The sequence below is a fragment of the Patagioenas fasciata genome, chromosome 1 (assembly GCF_037038585.1).
Source record: "Patagioenas fasciata isolate bPatFas1 chromosome 1, bPatFas1.hap1, whole genome shotgun sequence".
NCBI lineage: Eukaryota > Metazoa > Chordata > Aves > Columbiformes > Columbidae > Patagioenas > Patagioenas fasciata.
In genome coordinates, this window is record NC_092520.1 from 195,534,206 (window position 1) to 195,553,533 (window position 19,328).

The following is a 19,328-nucleotide window of genomic DNA, read 5'->3' on the forward strand; positions in this document are numbered from 1 at the left end:
CTTTAGCTGTTCTTCTTTATGTGTTTTAAACTCTAGACTTCACTTGAAAGCTATCTTTAGGCCACAGAAACCACTATTTTTTTCACTAATTGGATGAAATCAAACAAACTTATAGTCGTGACTTGACAGATACCAATGATGCCAACAGCAAATTGAAAATAAACTGCCAAAGTTGTACAGAAAACAATGCACATTTGCCATGTGCAAGAGAACATCTTTCTGTGAAGCCTGCTTTGAATGTATGCACTAGAACAGACAGCATTATGTACATTACATTAATTTATGCCAATACTAGTAAAACACCAAGACTGTCCCTACTCATGGGAAAAAAAAAGTCAGTCATGCTGATGAGTTAAACACTATGGTCTACACTGTGCAAAACCCCCAACTAAACTACCTATAATACCATTTTCTAGCTAAACCTAAGCTAATATACATGTATAATCACACCTATTTGCATATTTTAAAATATACATTACAGTGGGAACCTCATAGCACATATGCTTATTTTAAAAATGAGAGCTTCTACAAACTAAAAGTGAGCCTAAAAGACAGGATTTACAAAATCCTCTCATACAGAGTCTTCAATGTGAATGGTGGTAAAATGTAGCAAGATGTTGGAAGAAAACCCAGAACACCTACATTCCTTAATTCAAACTTTCCTGAAGCCACCAAAAAAAAAAAAAAAAAAATCTAAGAAGTTATCATATTCAGGGTTCTGGAAATTTAGAAGGAAACAAATTCCAAGATACAACAGCCTAAAGGCCACATAAACCAGCAACTAGCCACTACAACCTAAGAGTTTGCCGGGACTTCTTTCTGTAATACCTAGTTCTGAAGAATCTTTGATAGGAAGGTATTCAACTTTATATGGACAGACAATTTCTAATAAATGTGTGAAATTCAGTTACCCTCCTGTATTTCCAAAGGACCTCTTATAAGCGGAAGTGATATATGATGTGTCTACTGAAGGAGACCACTCAGCACTAACCACCCACGACCCCATGACACCAGCTGTTCTACAAACACAATTCTCCCTCAAAATGTTTCCAGTCTGGGTTTAAAATGAGCCAGAACAGGTACAAACACCACATACAGAGAAAGGCCATATAGCAGACAAGGTAACAGAAAAACAGTAAGAATTACTGTAGGCTCATCACCTGTCTAGCCATCTGCTATTATATACATTGCCTTTCACATGACCATTGAGGATTCTGTGCCTGTCACAATTTTGCTTTATATAGAGTAACAGCAGAAGAGTTATGGTTATTCAAAAGTACAAAAGCTTAGAAAACTTTCCTCTGAGATGTTAGTTTATATATTTCTTTTTACTTATTTTCAATCAATTCTTACATTTGTCTGCTCTGGAGAACGTCTACAGAATATATTCCTCAACATCTGTTAAAGTCGGAAGATACTACCCAACACTGAGTACCAAAGCAGCTAGACATCCAAATGTATAAAAACTTCCAGCATCTTGCCTGTTGGTCTTATAGCTAACAGACAGCACTCAAATTTCTAAAAGTTCACACGAGAATTTCTGCTGATTTTAATACACAATGAAGAGATGGAAGATTTTTTTCCTCCACAAAACCAGCCTCCATAGTAAACAATAACTAGAATGCCCTGCCCAGTATTTGTACAAATATTGGCTTTCTAGTAGCCGCATGTTATCTTGGGGATAGCTGATAAAGTCTTCCACACCTCACTACCCCCAGTATGTGCTCCACGAACATCCTCTCAAGGGTGCCCGTCTGCGCTTTGAAGTAAAATGTTGCATTACTGAAGATAACCTTTAGAAGAACTGCACTCACTGTCTCAAAAAGCAAAACACATGCACATACATGGCGGAACATAGAGACAAAACATAAGGAAAGCCTAAGGAATATGTTTGTGTTACGGGTGCTTGGAAGACTTTCTCTGTATGGCATTATAGGCATAGCATGACAGCTCACACTAAATTATTTAAATCTCTCAAAGATACCCCCCAGAAACAAGACACAACTGCTTTTAACACATAAGCACCAAGGAGAACGGGCTGTGGAAAGAGGACTTTTTTCTACACTGCAAAGCAAAATGCTACTAAATGTAACCATGATAATTAGAATCACCATTAATGCAAAGCAGGTCTTTTACCTTTCACTGCATTAAATAAATGTTTTTACAGTTTTAGTAGACTGCACGTGCAGCAGTTAACTTTGAGTGTATCAGACACCCTCCAAAACCCAGTGAACATAATAACACAGCCGGCCTCTGCTATCAGCAGCTGACTCAGTGTAGATCTAGAAGTTACAGAAGATATATTTTTAAACAAAATTACAGCGTCCAAGGTAGAAAACGAGAAAAGCGGCACAGGAAAGTTGAATTCTACAGTTTTCCCATGTGGAGTTCTCTGGAGTGGCTGTTCCGAGCGCCAGGCCGGGCGGTCGCCCCGCACAGGAAGGGCTGCGCTGTTTACGCCGCGGCCGAAGCGCGCCTGTCCCCTCGTGTCCCGCGTTCTCGCGGGGGAACGGTTTTAACGATTTCCTGGCCTTTTCTATCCCCGGCACCCGGCTGGCAAGCCTGTACCCGAGAAGCCCACCCCCCTCCCGGCTCCCCGCGCAGCCTCGGGCCACCGTGCACCCTGCACGGAGCCACGGCCGCCCGCTGCGGGGGGCGGCGGGCTCCCGCCCCCGGGGCTGCCCGGGCCATCTTGGCTCAGAATGGATGCAGCCACATGGCCACCGCTCCCTCCGAGGGCTCGGCTTCCACGGCCTCCCCGCGGCGCGGCCCCGCCAGGTGCGACAGGACGCTGAGTCCCGGCGGGTCCCGCCGGCCCGGCCCGGTCTGTGCACAATGCCGGGCGGGCTCGGGGCGCGGCTAGTGGGCACCCAACCCCCGCAAGCCTGCCGGGCGGTCCGGGCCAGCGCCGAGCCCCCAGGGACCGGCGACCCCCGCCCGCCGGGCTGGCCAGGCCCCCTCCCGGGGCCTCGCAGACAATGGAGCCAGCACCACGGGCCTAGTCCCCGGCTTCCTGCGCCGCCCCGCCGCCACACGCCCCCTCCCCGGCCTGGCGGCGCTGTCCTGCGGGCGCTCCCAGGCAGGACGGGGCACCGCCGGGCCCGGGGCGCGAGGCCCCGGCCACACAGGCACCGGCGCCGCTGAGGCAAAACGCGGGGGCGGCGGGGGCGGCGGGGGCCGGGAGAGGGCGAGCCGGACCACCCTGCCCGGCCCCCTCCCGGTGCCGGAACGGTGCCACTCACCTCCCCGGGTGGCCGTCGTAGGGGAAGCCGGAGGTCGCCGCCGCCACCCGGCCGGGCCCGAAGGAGTTAAAAGGAAGGGCCGGGCGGGACCGTCCCATTCATTAGCCGGGCGCTTTGTCTCCGGCCGCCGCCGCCGCCGCGGCGCTGAACAGGCTGCCCCGGCTCGGCCGCCACGGGGCGCGGTGCGCAGGCGCCGGGTGTGGGGGGCGGGGCCGCCGAACGGCAGCACGCACGACGCGCAACATGTCATCCGGGCCGCGGCCCGTAAAATGGCTGCCCCGGGGCCGTGACGCCCAGGGGGCAGTTGGGCGGCTCTACGCCCGGATCTGGATCGGAGCGGCGACGGGCGCAGGGAGCCTAGTGTCCGGCTGCGCCGCCCCTGCGGCGGGGCCGGGGTGAGACGTGGGCCTTCGCCGCAAAGGCGCGACTGCTCGCCTCGGCCGTCTTCGTTTCTGTGGCAGCTGAGAGGGGCGGTGGCGGCTGCTGCGGCTCGGAGAGCGGCGGGGACGGCGCGGCGCCGGCCTGGGGATTACTGCAGCGCCGCAGGCCTCCAGGAGCATCTGCCGGTCCGGCAGCGCCTTCCCCGGGAGGCCGCGGGCGAGCGTCCGGTGCTTCCCCCGAGCCGGCTGCAGTTGGAGCGGCCATTCCCGGTCTCGCAGCGGGGGCTGGCGGGCGAGGCGGCGTGGGGAGTTGGTGCCTGGCTCGCTGGGACTGCTGGCGGGGCCCCGGCTTCGGGAAGGGCAGGCAGCATCCCATGGCCAGAACACCCAAGAGAGAGAGGCCTTCATGGGCATCACTCTGCTGGGCTACGGGCGAGTCGCTGGCCTGAACGCAGCCCTCACGTTTTCAGGAATTTAATTTCTGTTATGCATATTTGCGTTTAAAAACCCACCTCGATATGTATTTGTAGTGTAACGCGTGCTGGACTTGCTCCTGGGTTCAGTTTTGCTGTGCTTGCAGCTGGTGTCTGCCTCAGGAGGGCACTTCAGGTAGGGCTTGATTCTGGTGCCCTGTGTAACCATCACGGGGAAGCTGTTCAGGGACGAAGGAGATGCCCTGTGTCGGTGCAGTGATGTGGTGACCCGCTATAGGCTTGAGATCTTGGGAATTTTTCTGGATAAAGCTCTTCCAGTTTTGATGTTCAGTTGTGAGTCAGTGTTTCTCTTCTGTGATTGAGAAAGATTACTCGAGCTTGTCAATTGGACTGAGGGATACAGGCTTTTTGGGTCGGGTGGGGGTGGTTTGTTGTTTTGTGGTTTTTTTTCTGTGTGTGTGTTTGTTTTTTTTGTTTTTTAGTGTATGTCACATGTACAGAGAGTTACATGAAGATATAATCTGGTGAGGCTTTGACATTTGTTGTCCAGTTATGAGCAGTGATCACAGATTTCTGCTTCTTTGACTTCAGTGTTGCTGGTCATAACAACTTGCATCTTACAAGTGGAAGTAGGAGAAAAACATTGACAGTACTGGTTTGAAAGTAATTTTAAGTTTTAGATTAACACAGTGTTTAGAAAGATAAATTGTGCTTAAGCAAGGGGTTTTTTTATGTGAGTTGTTTTTATCAGTTAATATTTTTTTATTGAACAGTCAAAAATGTTTTGTTTGCTATATGTCAGTATATGAAGGAATTTAGTTGATTGCTTTTTGTTTTGAAATAGCAGAGCTTTGGAACATTCTTCTATAATGTTTGTATGTTTGGACTTCTGTAGTACTGGTGTGGTCTTCTAAATGGATAGTGCCAGTGAACAAAGTAAACAATCTGTTATGGTTGATGTTTACTGTGAAAATCTCATGTCAGATTTGTTGTGGTTTTTTGTTTGTTTTTTCCATTAATATGCTATTCAAAATCACAACAAAATAGCTATGACACTGTGTGCTGGCAGTCCTTCTTAGTTCCATATTATAACTTTGTAACTTACAGTCTGTTTTTACAGATACAGTTAAACTGCTACTGTAGACAATTCAGGCCAAATAACTGAGGCCAAAGTGATTTGAGGTGAAGTTACTTTCACTTGCCCAGTTTTCACTGTTATAAAAGTGCATTTATGTGGAAGCATCTAGTTAAAAATGAAGTTTGGTCTCGGCCATATCTGACATCTAGACTCAGTAATAGAGGCGTGAGAACTTAGCTTAGAAGCCTTTATCACCAGTCTGTTATAAGGTAATTATGGTGATTATTTAACATGCAATAATAATAAAAAAGATAAATACATGATCTCATAAAGGATCTCTTTGAGAGCTATGTTCAGTTTTACTTGGAATTAAATAGTTACACTCACCTCACCACAGAAAGCATATTTTTTTTTCTTTTTTGAAACTGTTATGACTTTGAAGAATTTCCCAGTTTATAGTAAAAACCAGTACAGTAAATTAAAAAAATACTGGAAATTCACTTTGTGTGTTTCTACTCCACGTTGCTCTTTCTGTATGCATCTCTTTGTACTTCTTCATTTTTTCATACATCCTATTAAAAAAAAATTTCTTAAGGGTTAATGAAAGCTGAGACTGATGAAAGTTGGTTATTTCTTTAAATTTTCTTCTAAGTGGCTTGAGAACCAATCAGTAGTTCAGTATATAATTTATACACATGTATCACAGATGGAGTGATCTAGCTGAAACTTCTTTCTGTTTTACAGATACACACTGCAAACTTAAGAAAGTAGGTCTTAAAAATCTGAGCAAAGCTGGGGCTTTTTTTTTTCCTCACAGGTGACCAGGTAATATGAAGAATAAAACAATGAGATGATGTTGATGTGGTGACATGACTGCAAAAGAAAGAAAAAGTAACTGCAATTTCTAGAGAAGGCTCCAGACTGCCAGCTTGTGGTGAACGTAGCAGCATTGGTGTAGTGATAGTCTAAAGACAGAGATTGTCCTTAAAATATGCGGTCTGAGGTGCAAGTATGTGGAAGACCATTGTGATTGGCAAGTTGAATATTAGGAAAGTCTGTGACAGACATTTTGCCAGGAAGCCACCAAACCTTTTCTTATTTAACTTCAGAAAATATTTTTTTCCATTTTCACCTTTTTATGCCTTTATAAACTTATCTGTTTCAGACATTGTGAATAAACATCTTTATTTGCATGTTTAACTGAACCTGTCATGAATTAAAAGTGATGCGATATTAAAAAGTCATTTCTCACTTCAGTCCCTGGAGCAAACTGCAAGAACCTGGTTCCCTGTTATGTTTTGTAGAATATCAGAAAGCTAAGAGAGCATGCTCCCAAAGAAACTGTTTGGGTTTTCTGGGGAATAGATGTTACAGGTTCAGAGAAGAAAGAAATGTCACTTCAGTAACTGTAAGTAACCAGCTTTCTGTCATTCTCGATGCTGGGGTGCACATTGAATTCAGAAATCTCCCAGGAAGACTGTTATTTAACATGAACCTAAAACCAGTTGGAAACGAGATTAAATCCTTATATCCCCTCCTACTGTGACAGAATTTAAAATATGCCCTAAATACACCTATTTCTCTGTCAATATTGTGTTATGTGTTATTAGGTTATTATAGGTTGCTGCAGACAAAGCTTTATGTTCTGTGGTCCCATAGTCTTTCCAGTCACTAAACTGTTCATCTTAATCTGATATTTTTTCCTTCTTTCAATCCATTTATTTCTTGGTCATAAAGATAACACTGATACTGCAATGATAAGTTGATGTAGTTTTATCTTTCTGAATATGTATACCTTTGGAAACATTAGGTGTTATAATGGCATATTGATAATAGCACTGTCAGGAATATTAACCATTTTGCTGCTGTTATCTTGTTTTAGCAGAATTAGGCAGTTAAAGGATTTATCTCCAAACCTACTCTAGTAAGATTATTTTCCTTACTCAAACCTTTGGCTTCACCTCTAGCAATTTCTCCATCAGTGGTGTGTTTTCCACATGAAATCATGAAGACAATATCAAGAAATAATAGTTCTTAAGTCAAGCACAAAGAATTGCTGCCTTTTGTATGCAATGATGTAATGTATTTATTAAAATTATCTCTTTTCCTCCCTGTATATGTTGACTCAAAAGCAGGGTTCTTTACTCGGTGTGCAAGCAGCCGAATATACACATGGAGTCAAGATATCATTTTATTAGGAGATTGCACTGTGGTGGAAGCTAGGGGATAAAACCACAAAGCTAGCACTCTTTTTTTCACACAACCTGCAACATTTATACTTTCAGTTTTGGTTAGTACCTCCTCAAGTTTCTAACCCCTTTCCAGGACTGGTTAGTAATTTACATATTCTTGCACAATCATTGTCTTGGACTATGCGTGCTCACGGGTTAGGGTCTTCACCTGAGCCAGGATCTTCATGTCTGTGGGTGTGATTTTTTTTTTTTTATTTTTTTATTATAATGAGCAAAGTTCATCCAAAGGACACTCCATCTGACAGTCTCAAGATATGTGTTAAACAAATGTAACTAATTACGCATGTTCCAGGATGTTCAAACTGCAAGGACAGCAGCTCCTGATAAGGAGTTCCTCAAATCACTCTTATCTCTGTTTAAGGAGCAGACTGACCTGGTACTGGTCCACTGCTTGCTTATCCTTAAGTTAGTCATTGCTGACAGGATACATTCCTTTAATTGATAACAACTACATATAGACTCCAGCCTGTTCCAGGACCCTATCTAGGCAGTGCCAACTTAATGATTGAAACCTTAAAACAGAGGTCAGAAGTACTAAATTTGGATGTTCAATTTGGTGTCACATGGGTACAATTTCTAAGAATACTTAACATACTTACATACAATACTTACATATTTAGCATACACACTGCATTGATTTCAGCAGGCATTTGGCTCTCCTCATCAGATTCAACATCTCAGGTTGAGTACTCAGAAAATGAAGAATGAGCAATTTCATGGTAGTTGTGAGCAACCTGAAGTGGTATTTACTGTCAAAACCATGATACCTTTGTGCCCTTATATAAGTGGTGTCATATGTTACAAACACAACTGTCTAATTCTTTATCCTCCTGGATTTATCAGAGTTGTATGTAGTGATTTTTGACTGAGTTGAGGATATGATAGGATGTTCACAGGAGTTATTCATATTTACCTTTTATGTGGAGTGAGGGTGGTGCTGGAATATGTCTTAGGAGTGCTCAATTTCAAGTTCCTATTCTAGCATTTTTTGAACCTATTGAGATTGTCTGCATTAAGAAGTTATGTATCAGGACGGATTTATATATGTGTGAGTTTGGAAAATCTCGTTATTAGCCAGCATCAGGCACTGGCCGAGGTGGTAGACATATCTGAGACAAAGCAAAGAAAACTTGTGTAGGGCTCATTACTATTTGTGAAATGATACATATGAGTTGGGTTTCTCTCAACAGAGGAGGCCATGAGCTATGTCTGATTCTCTTGTTTGTTTGTTTTGGGGGGGGATATTGTGTATTGTGTCATGCTTCTGACTGACTTTTTCGCTTTATTTTTCCTCCCTAGAGTTTGATGTCACCTTGCTTTTTAGTCCTTCCCCACGTAAATAAGAAGACAAGGTTTTAATTCTGAATGAGCCCATCTATTTTGGGATTTAGTCTGCTGTTAGAATCCCTAGTAATTTACTGCAAAGTTTCATCTGTTGCATACTATCTTAATCATCTACAGACCAGGTTTGTCCTCTAGAATGAATGAGGAAGAGGTACTAAAGTAATTAAGGCTGGATTTGTGTCTCATTGCTGATGGAGTTTCAACTTAATTATACTAAGGCTGAAGTGTTAACTCATTGTAAATATTGGAGATGGTTTCTTGAAGATATACGTGTTTGTGAGTGACCTAACTAGGAAAACAGCTTCACTCACTTTATACTTCATCACATATTACACTTGCAAGTTTTGATACTGACAGTAAGAAATTGAGAATAGAGAAGTCACTGTAAATAAAATAAACTAAGCATACTATTAAACTTCATGAAGGCAGTGAGTAACTTTTTTTTTTTTGGATGAAAGCTGAGCAGAGGGAAGGATCAGGGAATAGGAATGGGTAATGAGAGAAAGTAATGATGTATTTGCAGTAGTATTTTTTACATGGGTTATAGTGGCTTAAGCAGTTCCCTGAGTTTGTGCTGAACAAAGTATCTTCTGAAATCTAAACATCATGAGGACAACCACAGGGAGAAATTAAAAATAACACTACTGAAAATGTTGTTTGATTTGTGAAATATATTGTGTATCAGATATTTCTGTGGAGGGTACTTGGCTTTCTTTTTGCTGTGGCTACCTTTGACAAAAATCTTCAGTTCAAATAGGTGCTTTTTTGTTGCATTAACTTTCTATAAATTCGGTCTTTATCTGCTACTGAGACTTCTTCAACAGGCCTTGCAAAAAAAGAAGTCAAAATGCAATGTAAATTGTTTAACCACAATGTTTTAAAATTCTTTGCTATGCGAGTATGGCATTTTTTAGAACTTTTCACATAGCAATTATTGTTTTGGTTTTTGATTCCTATCCGTTACCACTGACATTTTGTCTTTACCCATAACTTGGCTCAGTTATGCTATGTGAATTGACAGATGCTCCAATTCTAAACATGCAGTTTCTTTTGATCGCTAATAACTAGGGATGCTGAAGGGGCACTTCTAAACCCTGGGTTTGCTTTCCTGCTGCCTCCTTTGTGCTGGCAGTGATTTTCATCTGATGATGCAGGAAGGCAGTTCTGGGAGCTAAACAGAGAACCAGTGACTTGTTTATGAAGGGTTATTCTGATGGCAATAACCATTTGGCAGGAATAGCTTCCTATAAAGACCTTTCCAGATGGAGTTATTATGCAGAACATAATAAAGGTGTCAAACTGTAAACACTAGGAATTGAATAATTAATTCCAAAGAGGCAATGACAGGAGAAAAGGGGAATACTATTCCCTTGATTATGGCTCTGTCTGCTCTTTAGTAAACAACAATATTGTTATATGTAAGAGTGAAAATAACTCTGCTCCAAAGGTTTGTGCTTGATAAAATAGTCTCCAGTAGATATTAGGTTTGTGATTTAGGAGACCTACAGGTGAGTAGATGGGCAAGCTTTGTGCTTTTGGTGCAGCATTCTGTAATTTGGGGATTTATTTCTTTTTTTTTGGTTGAAGTATAGTTTATGTATGGTGTCATGTATATGCTTATACCGAAGTGTCTGTAGGGGTGAGCTCAAGCCCCACCTTCCATCATGCAACAGTCATGAGCGCATATAGTAGAGAGTGCCTTGTTACTGCAAAATCCCCAAGGTACCTAATGTTAAAGGATTCAAGCTAGATAGCAAAAGGGTAAGGCAGGAAGTGGGTTTCCCTGTCAATTGTGTATCTCAGTGAACTGCTTAACATACCTTTCTGTCTGCAAGTGAACGTCTACATACCTCCTATTGCAGTGGGTGACTCCAAGCTGCAGTTCCAACAAATGATTAAATGGAAATGGGGTAATGGCCTTTGCATAGCAGCTGTACAGCTTAAAGACCACTCTGTCCAATGATATTTAAGTTTTATCTATAGATAACATTCCATAGGACTGTTTAGCAGATGCAACTGACAGAGGTATTTCTTAGCAAGTAAACTGATGTAGCTTGAGTTCTGGTGGAACTCTGATGATAAAAGGACTTTGTCTTTATCAGTACTATAAAAGGCATTGACACAGCCTCCAGTCTGTTTTAAAAGTCATATTTCAGTGAAGACCATTCGTTTGGATCAACATTAACTGTTTTGGAGATCTGAATGGTCATCTTACTGGTTTTATAAATACGGAACCACTTTGATTCTGAGGATGAGAAAGGTGGTATGTGCAGGAAGTAACAGCTAATGAAGCCATAAGAAGCAAAAAAACTTTGATTCCTTAACAGGCCGTGAATGTGGATGAACATGACTATTATTTCATCTTTACTCACCCTTTTATCATAATATGGCTAAGCTTCATGATCAGAGAAATGAAAAGGAAAATGCAGACAGTTCTTCGTAACCAGAGAACAAGGAGGACGTTCAGTAAACATGTAAGGGTGAAAAGGGCCAACACTTTTCTTTTGTATTTGAACCCAAAAGGTTGATGTCCATTCTGGAATTGCCATGTAGGACTTTGGACCACATATCCCACTCAGTCTAGTATAAAAAAGTCAGACTTTCTGCCCAAGTATCGATAACAGGGAGATGGATCATTAATACATGGAATTGTCTTTAAATAGTTTGCAAAGATAACTCAGAAGAGGTGGAGGGACACTACACCACCTCACAGACTGGAGATAAACAGTTGTGGTTTTGTTAGCGCACTGCTGTAGTATGTCTTTTGATACATTTGCAGGATTTTTCCCACAGTTCATGCTGTTCTGGCTTCTGTGAGGTTTATGAACAACCTTTAATTTGAGAACAATCAGCCTTGCACAGTCGTGCCTGTGAGTACTTTACCAATGCCATATACCACGATTGATGAGGTAAGTGGGATCAAAAAGCATCCCCCTTGCAGGATATGAGAACCATAACAATGTTGCATCCTATGGGATTGTATTGGGGGGGGGTGGAATATTAATAATGCATAGATGAGTCTGAAGGTGTAAACTGTATAGAGGGGAAGCCAGACTTGAAAACGTTATAGGGATAGATTGACTTGAGGCACCACATCACTTAGCAAGGTTAAGCAGATTTGTCATTGTGGTAGGAAGAAGACCAAGACATGCATGTTATGGCCATCCAAAACCTGTGTTGAAATGGAAAGATTCTTGCAGGTTCTGAACACGTGGAGTGGGCTCTGCCTCTTGCCCCTTTACCAGCCAGCAGTTCAGACCAGGAGAGGAATACAGACTTCTACCCAGGGAAGATCAGCACCACTGCCAATATTTAAGTGCTGTGGCAAGTCTGAGTTGATCTCTATTATTAATAATCTGTGAAATATGATACTATGTAGATGATACACTTTAGCAATGTAGAAATGTCTCATGAAGTCTGAGTCTGCAGAGACAGAGAGGAGAATGCCAAAGCAGATAAACAGCATTTGTGTTTGTTTACATGATCCTTCGTTTTTGAAATGTTTCTCTCGAGAATTTGATAACTAATGCAGGTGAAAGCTGGCAGGCAGAAGATGTTCTTTCTGTGGAAATTCACTGTGCGGGGTGAGTCAGCTGTGGCAACTTGAATTGAAAACTTGATGCTGCCAAGTAGGAGTATGAAGATTCTGATGGGCTGGGACTGGAGCCCCATGCACATGTTGAGCCAATGCCAAAAGAGGTGGTAAGGGTCCTGTTGCCATCAAACTATGGTTCAGAGGGCCAGTTATTTTTTTGCCTGAAATTGTACAGTATTGCAGTAGAATTTTTTCCTTCTCGTCCAAAAATGGAATGAATAATCTTTTGCGACACCAAGTCTCACTGTGAGATGGAAAAGGCAAAGGAAACACAACTTTGAGATTATAGAACATGTGCTGAGGACTGGTCAGATGCCCCAGATAATACTACATACTGTTGTATTTTAAAATATGGGCTAACATACTAATATTTAACATGTAAGCTTGAGAATTCTGATCTGGTAGTCTGTCATAAGGTATGTGAGAGATGATTCAAAAGTGTCAGGCTCCTAATACTGAACTATATGTTGAGCTTGCCCTGATCTTTGTGCCATTGCTCTGAAGTACTGTATCGAAGAATGACATGTCCTGTGCCACAGCTTGGACAGTCCATACAAAAACTCCTTGTACCTTGTTACCAAGAATAATTGAGGATCAATAACACTGATGAACCTTTCCTGCATGCTAAATTACTAGGTGGAGACAGTGTCTCCAGTTATGGGCACCAGGAAATGAAGCTCAGCAGTTCTTTGGAATTCTGTAGAGAATCTGAGGGGCAGGGAGGCCTTTCTGCAAGTGGATCAGAAACCTTCCATCTCAAATCCGTTAGGAGATCAGGTCCTGGCATCACAGCACACAGTTGTGATTGATTCAGGCTGTCCTATGAGTCCTTAGTCAATCGGTTGTGGCAATCAATGATGCTTTTTCTGTCTTTTTAATTAAATCACTGTGGAACTGCCACTTCGTATTTTATCAGCATGAAGTTTAAGACCTTACACCTTATGTATGGCATGTTTTTACCAAATGTGTCCTGTGCACAGGGGAGGCAGAGCTGAAAGATGTGTCTCAAGAAAAAGTAAAGTAAGTAGATCTTACTAGAGAGAATAAAGCATGAGTTTAAACTACAAAAAAGATGGTTAAATGATACAAGTAAGGGACATCCAGCGGTGGAATGCTGTAGTCCACCTTGCAGAAAAAAGAAATTGGAGAAGTGCCAGACTTGTGCGTCAGACATGTTAGAATATGGACACCATCAAGTTCTCTGTGTAAAAAATTATTTCCAGTTATAAAGCATTTGTACAGCTGCAGAGCAGATACGCATGTGGATCATCACTTAAAAGGTAAAACAACGTTTGCTATCATAAATGAGATTTTCTTATATTTATTATTAGCTTCTTGACAAAATCTATAATTTCTAGTAATTTTTATACTTTGCACAGTAAGACATGGTTTAGTATACTGCTCCCTCTTTAATATCTATGACCAGCTGAATTCCAGTGCAACAACATTAACTTGGATCAGTATGTTGTAAGACTTGTGAGACTGATGTAACTGGAGAGTAATTCCTCACAGGGAAGTGCACAAATGACCAGATGGACTCTGTAGTTCATACACTCTGTCTTCTTTTTTTTTTTTTTTTTTTTTTAAATTGGAAATTGAAGTTACTGGGCCTGTCTGATCTCAACGATCTATTTCTACACTGAGTGCACTGCAGTTGCTTCTGTTTTGTTAAGAGATTAGTGTGCTGGATGGTCCCTGATGGGGAAAAAGGAGTTGGAAAGTACTTTGCCTATTCTATAGGATTTTAGCTTTCTGGATCTTAATTCACTTTCTACAAGTAAGTAATGACAGCTGTATGTTTCTGATTTCCTAGTCATAAATTTATTGTGGGACAAATGGCTGTTGGAGGCAAGCAAACATGGTACCGCTAGAGAAAATGTAAAAATGAATTGATAAGTTGTTTTGAAGAAGTCTTTGAGTGGATGGTTGTTACAGATGAGCATGTCATCATATGTACTCTTGACCGTTTGCTTTTTACTACTCACAAGACTTGTTCTGTATTATCAGCAAAGTGTCTCAGGACGGGGTAGCTAAAAGTTGTTCCTTAAGCGTGTGGGTGCAGCTGCCTCACAGAAATGTATTGCAGTAAAACCCTCCAGATCTCGAATGTGGCTGTAATGGCTGTCTAAAAATAATATAAAACAAAGTGTGTCCTTCACAGGGCCAGCCAGAAATAACTTGCTTTTGCTCTGTCAAAGTGTAGAACTCTTGCTAGTTAATTTCAAAGCCACAGCCTGACCCGGAGGTGATGCAAGAGCTAACTTTACAGCAAATTTTCTACGTGCGAACCTCGAGCTTGGGCTTCTACCAAAGAAAAAATAAATATCAGTCGTTCGTAGTTTCGAGCCTTAGTTTTGTAATAAGCCGCGTTCCTTACCCCTCTTTCCCCCACACCGTTTCGTTCTCCCCACGCTGGGACGTGTGGCCGTTCTGGCTGGGGGCGGCGCGGCGCGGGGCCTGGCTGGGGCCGGGCCCGGCCGGCTCCGGGCGGGAAGGCAGTGGCCGGAGTGGCGCGTTCCCGCCCTGTCCCGCGAGGCGCGCCTCGCCCCGGCCCTACCCGCCGGAGCGCCCCGTGCCGGCTGCGGCCAGTCCCGCGCGGGCCTCAGCCACCCGAGGCCGGGGGCGGGGGAAGCGGCGGCGGAGGCCCCGCCCCGCGGCGGCAGCGGGGCTGGGCGGTGCCTGGCGCCCTCACGTCCCGTCCCTCCCGCCCTCCTTCTCCTCCCCCCTGTCGGCGCAGCGCTGTGGTGAAGCCGCATTGTTTGTGCCGAGGGGGGAGGGGAGCTTCTCAGCCCCGGGAGCTGAGCGCCGAGCCCGCAGCCGGACGACGAGCCGCGTCGCGCCTCACGAATGCGCCGCGCCCGGCTGCACCAGCAGCCCCGCACCCAGCGCCGGGTCGCTGTCGCGGGCAGCGCGGCCCTCTCAGTGCCCGCTCGTCCGCCCGCGGCTGCCGGACGCGGGGCCAGGCGGCAGCCCCGGCGGGACCTCCGCCATTAAACCGGCCGCAGCGTCGGCCGCAGAGGCGGAGCGGGAGGTCTGTCAGCCGCGCTTCAGCGGCTCCCACAGCGTGAGTGAAGCCGGGCGGGCGGCGGGGGCCGGCGGTTGGGGGCTGCGGGGACGGGAGCCGGCGGGTCCCGCCGCGGCGAGGCGGAGACCGGCTGGGGGAAGGGTAGGGCGGGCTGGGCACGGCAGCGGGGGAGGGCGCGGAGGGGAGAGGCGGGCGGGGGGGAGCGAAGCGCGGCGGTCTGGGGGAGGGCGCCGCTCGAGCTGTTTTGTCAGCCGCCATATTTGTGGGCCGAGTATTTTCGCGGTGGGGAGGGAGGTGACTGTTGGGAAGGGCTGGAGATGATGGGCCTGGGCAGGAACCATCGTCCCGGGGGCCGGGAGGGGGGAATGCCGGGGCCGGGCAGGAACCATCGGCGCGGAGGGGTGTGTGCACGCTGGAGGCTTCTGGGCGTGGGCAGGAAGTGTTCGCGCAGGACCGGCGAGGGCGGGCCCGTGGGCAGCCCCGAGCTGGGCGGCGGGAGCCGGGCCGGTAGCCGCGGTGACTGTGCTGTCCCGGGGCAGCGCAGCCGCTGCCGGCGGCGGTTTCCTCCCGCTCGGGGGCAGAGCGGCTGTGGCGATCCCGCGTCAGTTGGCCGTGCCCGGGCCGGCTCAGTGGGGTACGTGAACACCGGTTCTTCGCATTCCCCTGAGGACATTGCTTTTGCTCCACAGCTGAAGTTGTGGGGGATATCCGGCCCGTATGCGTGTAAGCGCTCTTTGCTTACTCTCATTGTCTAGGACTAAAGAGCATTCCTGTGTCTTTCTCTTTTTAATGGTCTGCATGAAAGTGTCCATTGAGAATGGAAATTCCCTTTTCCATTGAGCAAGGGATCCAGGGACCAAAGGCAATTTATTTGAAGAGGAGGAAGGTAACTAGGACAGAGATTGTAAAAGGAACTTGTAATCAAAAAGTATACCTTATCATACTTTTCCTGTTGGCTTTAGCTATCGTGCACTTTGATTTAAAAGTGTTTTTTCCCCTCATACCGTGCATTCCACACAAACAGCTGTCTTCCTGTACTTGGGTGGTGGTGAAGCAAAGTCTGCTGGTAACTTTTTTCCCCAGCAGCAGCTGGTGTAATTCCAGGAGAGGAAAATTGCGGGTAACTTTCCTGTTTCATCTACTGCAGTCTTTGAGTTGTTGTAAGAGGCAGAAAAGTGCTTAGAGAAATGTCTTAAAGTAATTCTGTTTTGCTGTTAGTGTGGTGTTAGTATTGAATGGAAACTGTCTTAGTTTACTCTTTTTCAAACTTAGGTACATGGCTTTCATTCCTGTGGATCTACAGGGTACTATGGGGAGGAGGGAAGAAAGATGTCTGATAATTAACTAGGAAGAGTAAACCAGTTGCCAGTCATGAATTTGCTATGCAGGAATCTGATCTTTCTCCAGGATATTTATAGGACACTTGCAAACAGAAGAATTTTGGAGAAACAAGACATTGCTTTGGCTTCTGGAGCATTTAAGTTACTCACACTAAGTTTCTATGAAATTTGGCCTGAGTACTACCTATTACAATTATGTGTTCATTGCATTTTGTTTGTAGCATGTCCATTCTGTGTTTAACTGTGACAGTAATTTGTTTCCTAAGTAAGCTTTATTTACAATTGAGTATTACGGAGAAGGTGCGTAGATGTTAGCTCAATTTGTTTTTATCATTCTGGTTCATGCAGTGTATTTGACTCTTACGATAGCAGTCCTAAATCTTAAAGCAAGAATGCCTGTGTTTCTAGATGTTTTCTTCCTGTTCTGACTGCTTTCAGCCATGCTTAAGAATCTCAGGAACAGGGAAGGATAGAGAGCTTGGAAACTTAGCATTAATGTGGTGGTGTTTTGTTTTTTTTTTTTTTTCTGTAATACTTGGTTAAGTTAGGTAGTGGAGTGTATACAAGTTGCACTATTTTTTTTTTTATTTCTGAAGGCTGCATCTCATCCATCCCCCAGTATTTTGTTCAAAACAGTCACTATCCTGATGAGCCACTATGAACAGGTACACAACCAGCCAAGATGTAGGAAGGGACATTTAAAAAAAGATACAGACTTCTACATCTAGACAGAAGTAAAGAACAGTGAGGTAAACATAATTCACATGATCTGTTTTTCTTGATTAGTGACTAAATTAAAGACAAATATATAAAAGCCATGAAACCATTCTCATCTGTAGTAGGTTGCTGTACATTGACACATCGATGTGTTTTAGCTGAAGAATCGCCCACTGTTCACAATAATAAACTGAAATCAGGGGCCATTGTGTTATCTTTGGCCTCCAAATTGTAAAATCTATTGTGAAACTGGGAACTAACTTTTAATTTCAGCTAAATTATTACTATGTCTTTGTTTTTGGTTATTGGACCTCCTGTAGCAGTATTAGTGGTTTAAACTTTTTTTGCAGTTAATAAATCAGTATTATTTATTCCCATGTTGTTTTACAGGATTAATTTACTAAATATTTCTTCCATACTTGTTTGAAGTGGTGAAGCCTTTTTTATTAATCTGTTGTTTACAGAGAGCAGATCAGAGGTCTGTTATGATTAAAAACTTACTGTTGTCTGATTTTGTGCTTGTGCTATAAAAACAAGTAATAAGAGTTAAGGATTATTTGTATATAAGATATATGAGCAACACAATTCTCACATGAATTATAAAACAGCTTAGATTAGTCTTTTTAATTTTTCTGGGAAAACAAGGTCAGTTTGTGACTAGATCAGACCCTCTCAAGAACTAGTTTGAATGCTAACTGCTTAAATTATTTAGTCTTTGTGTAAAAGGAGTTCCTTTAGTACTTTGAAGGTGCACCTTTAGAGATAGGCATCATAGACTAAGCAAAAGGCAGGCTACATGGAGGAGTTTGTTATTGTTCCAGTCCTTGCTATTTTCTTCCTGAAATAGATATACTAGTCTTGAACAGTAATTGTGTTTTCATCTCTGCTATTTTTCTGCTATTTTGGCAATACATGCTAACACTAGTTGTATTATTTTAGCTAATTAACAACACTGACTTGAACTGCAGAATTTCTTGTTGGTCAGAATTTAAATGGTGAGGTCCTAATAATACTTGAAGCCAATGATTAAAGATCAAGAGTTTTTTCTGTAGCTGAGGCAGACTTTTGCTGTTTATAAATGATTTATTAGGAAGAACGGGGATAGAACTTTTAAACTTGACCTTATAGGTTGGTTTTATAGTATTTTCAACCCTCATAGGAAAAAAAAAATAAAGTGTTAAAAAGGCATAAGTGTGAAAGCTTTTACTTAGAAATTCTTTGAACAAAATGCGTGCTTGTCATGATGCTTCATGGTGGGGTGCAGATGGAGCTATCATTTTGTGCAGTATGTGGAACAATCTATTTCCAGTAAGTGTTAAACTTGAAAATTATGATAAAGAGTTTGGGATTGGATTTAAAGACAGGGAGATTTTTATCTACCCCAGTTACTCTGAGAATCACTCTTGAATAATCTGTTGAGAGAGAAGGGTGTGCATACATGCACAGTTACATGCAGGGAGCAAGTTTTCACTCTAAGTCACATCTACTTTACAGGTGGAATATTTCGTAGTTGCAGTCCATACTGTGACATATTGAGCACTGCAGGTTCATTTGCATTCTTGTAATTTTGTAAAGAATGATAGACTTGCTAAGAATTGAGAAAAGTAAAAAACTAAAGGGCTGTCAAATTGCGCACTTGCCAAAGACGGAAGTATGTGTAGTTTTCCGCCTTAAGTTGTAGGTGTAGTAATTGAGTTTTTAACAGGATTATTTCAAATTACACTGGAAAACATTGTGGGGAAAACTTACTTCTCCTTCATGATTTTGTTAGTTCTTTTGAGATCTGGAGGAAAGAAACTGTGACTGTTGAAAAAAATGTACAAACTGCAGACACCCTTAACATAATAAGAAATACTGTGTTAAAAGTTTTCTTACAAGGTAACAGGTGTATCTTTTTTTTTCTATGGCACTTCTGAAATGT

The 19,328-nt window shown here is 43.5% G+C and overlaps 2 protein-coding genes across 9 annotated transcripts in view; one reads left to right on the plus strand and one right to left on the minus strand.

The window, feature by feature from the left end:
- ZBED4 (zinc finger BED-type containing 4) overlaps nucleotides 1-3,422 on the minus strand; it is a 29,296-nt gene extending 25,874 nt beyond the window's left edge. For all 3 annotated transcript variants that reach the window (XM_065862674.2, XM_065862672.2, XM_071803404.1), the window contains exon 1: nucleotides 3,243-3,422. The gene's annotated coding sequence lies outside the window, so the exon portion shown is untranslated. The remainder of the gene's footprint in view (nucleotides 1-3,242) is intronic.
- Nucleotides 3,423-3,486: 64 nt separating this feature from the next.
- The window catches only part of BRD1 (bromodomain containing 1), a 72,456-nt gene continuing 56,614 nt past the window's right edge, over nucleotides 3,487-19,328 (plus strand). For 2 of the 6 annotated variants that reach the window (XM_065862667.2, XM_065862671.2), the window contains exon 1: nucleotides 15,048-15,389. The gene's annotated coding sequence lies outside the window, so the exon portion shown is untranslated. Of the gene's footprint in view, nucleotides 3,638-15,045; nucleotides 15,390-15,879; nucleotides 16,074-16,155; nucleotides 16,237-19,328 lie in introns of those variants that run through there. The other 4 variants (XM_071803405.1, XM_065862668.2, XR_011737054.1 and 1 more) reach the window with 4 other exon arrangements.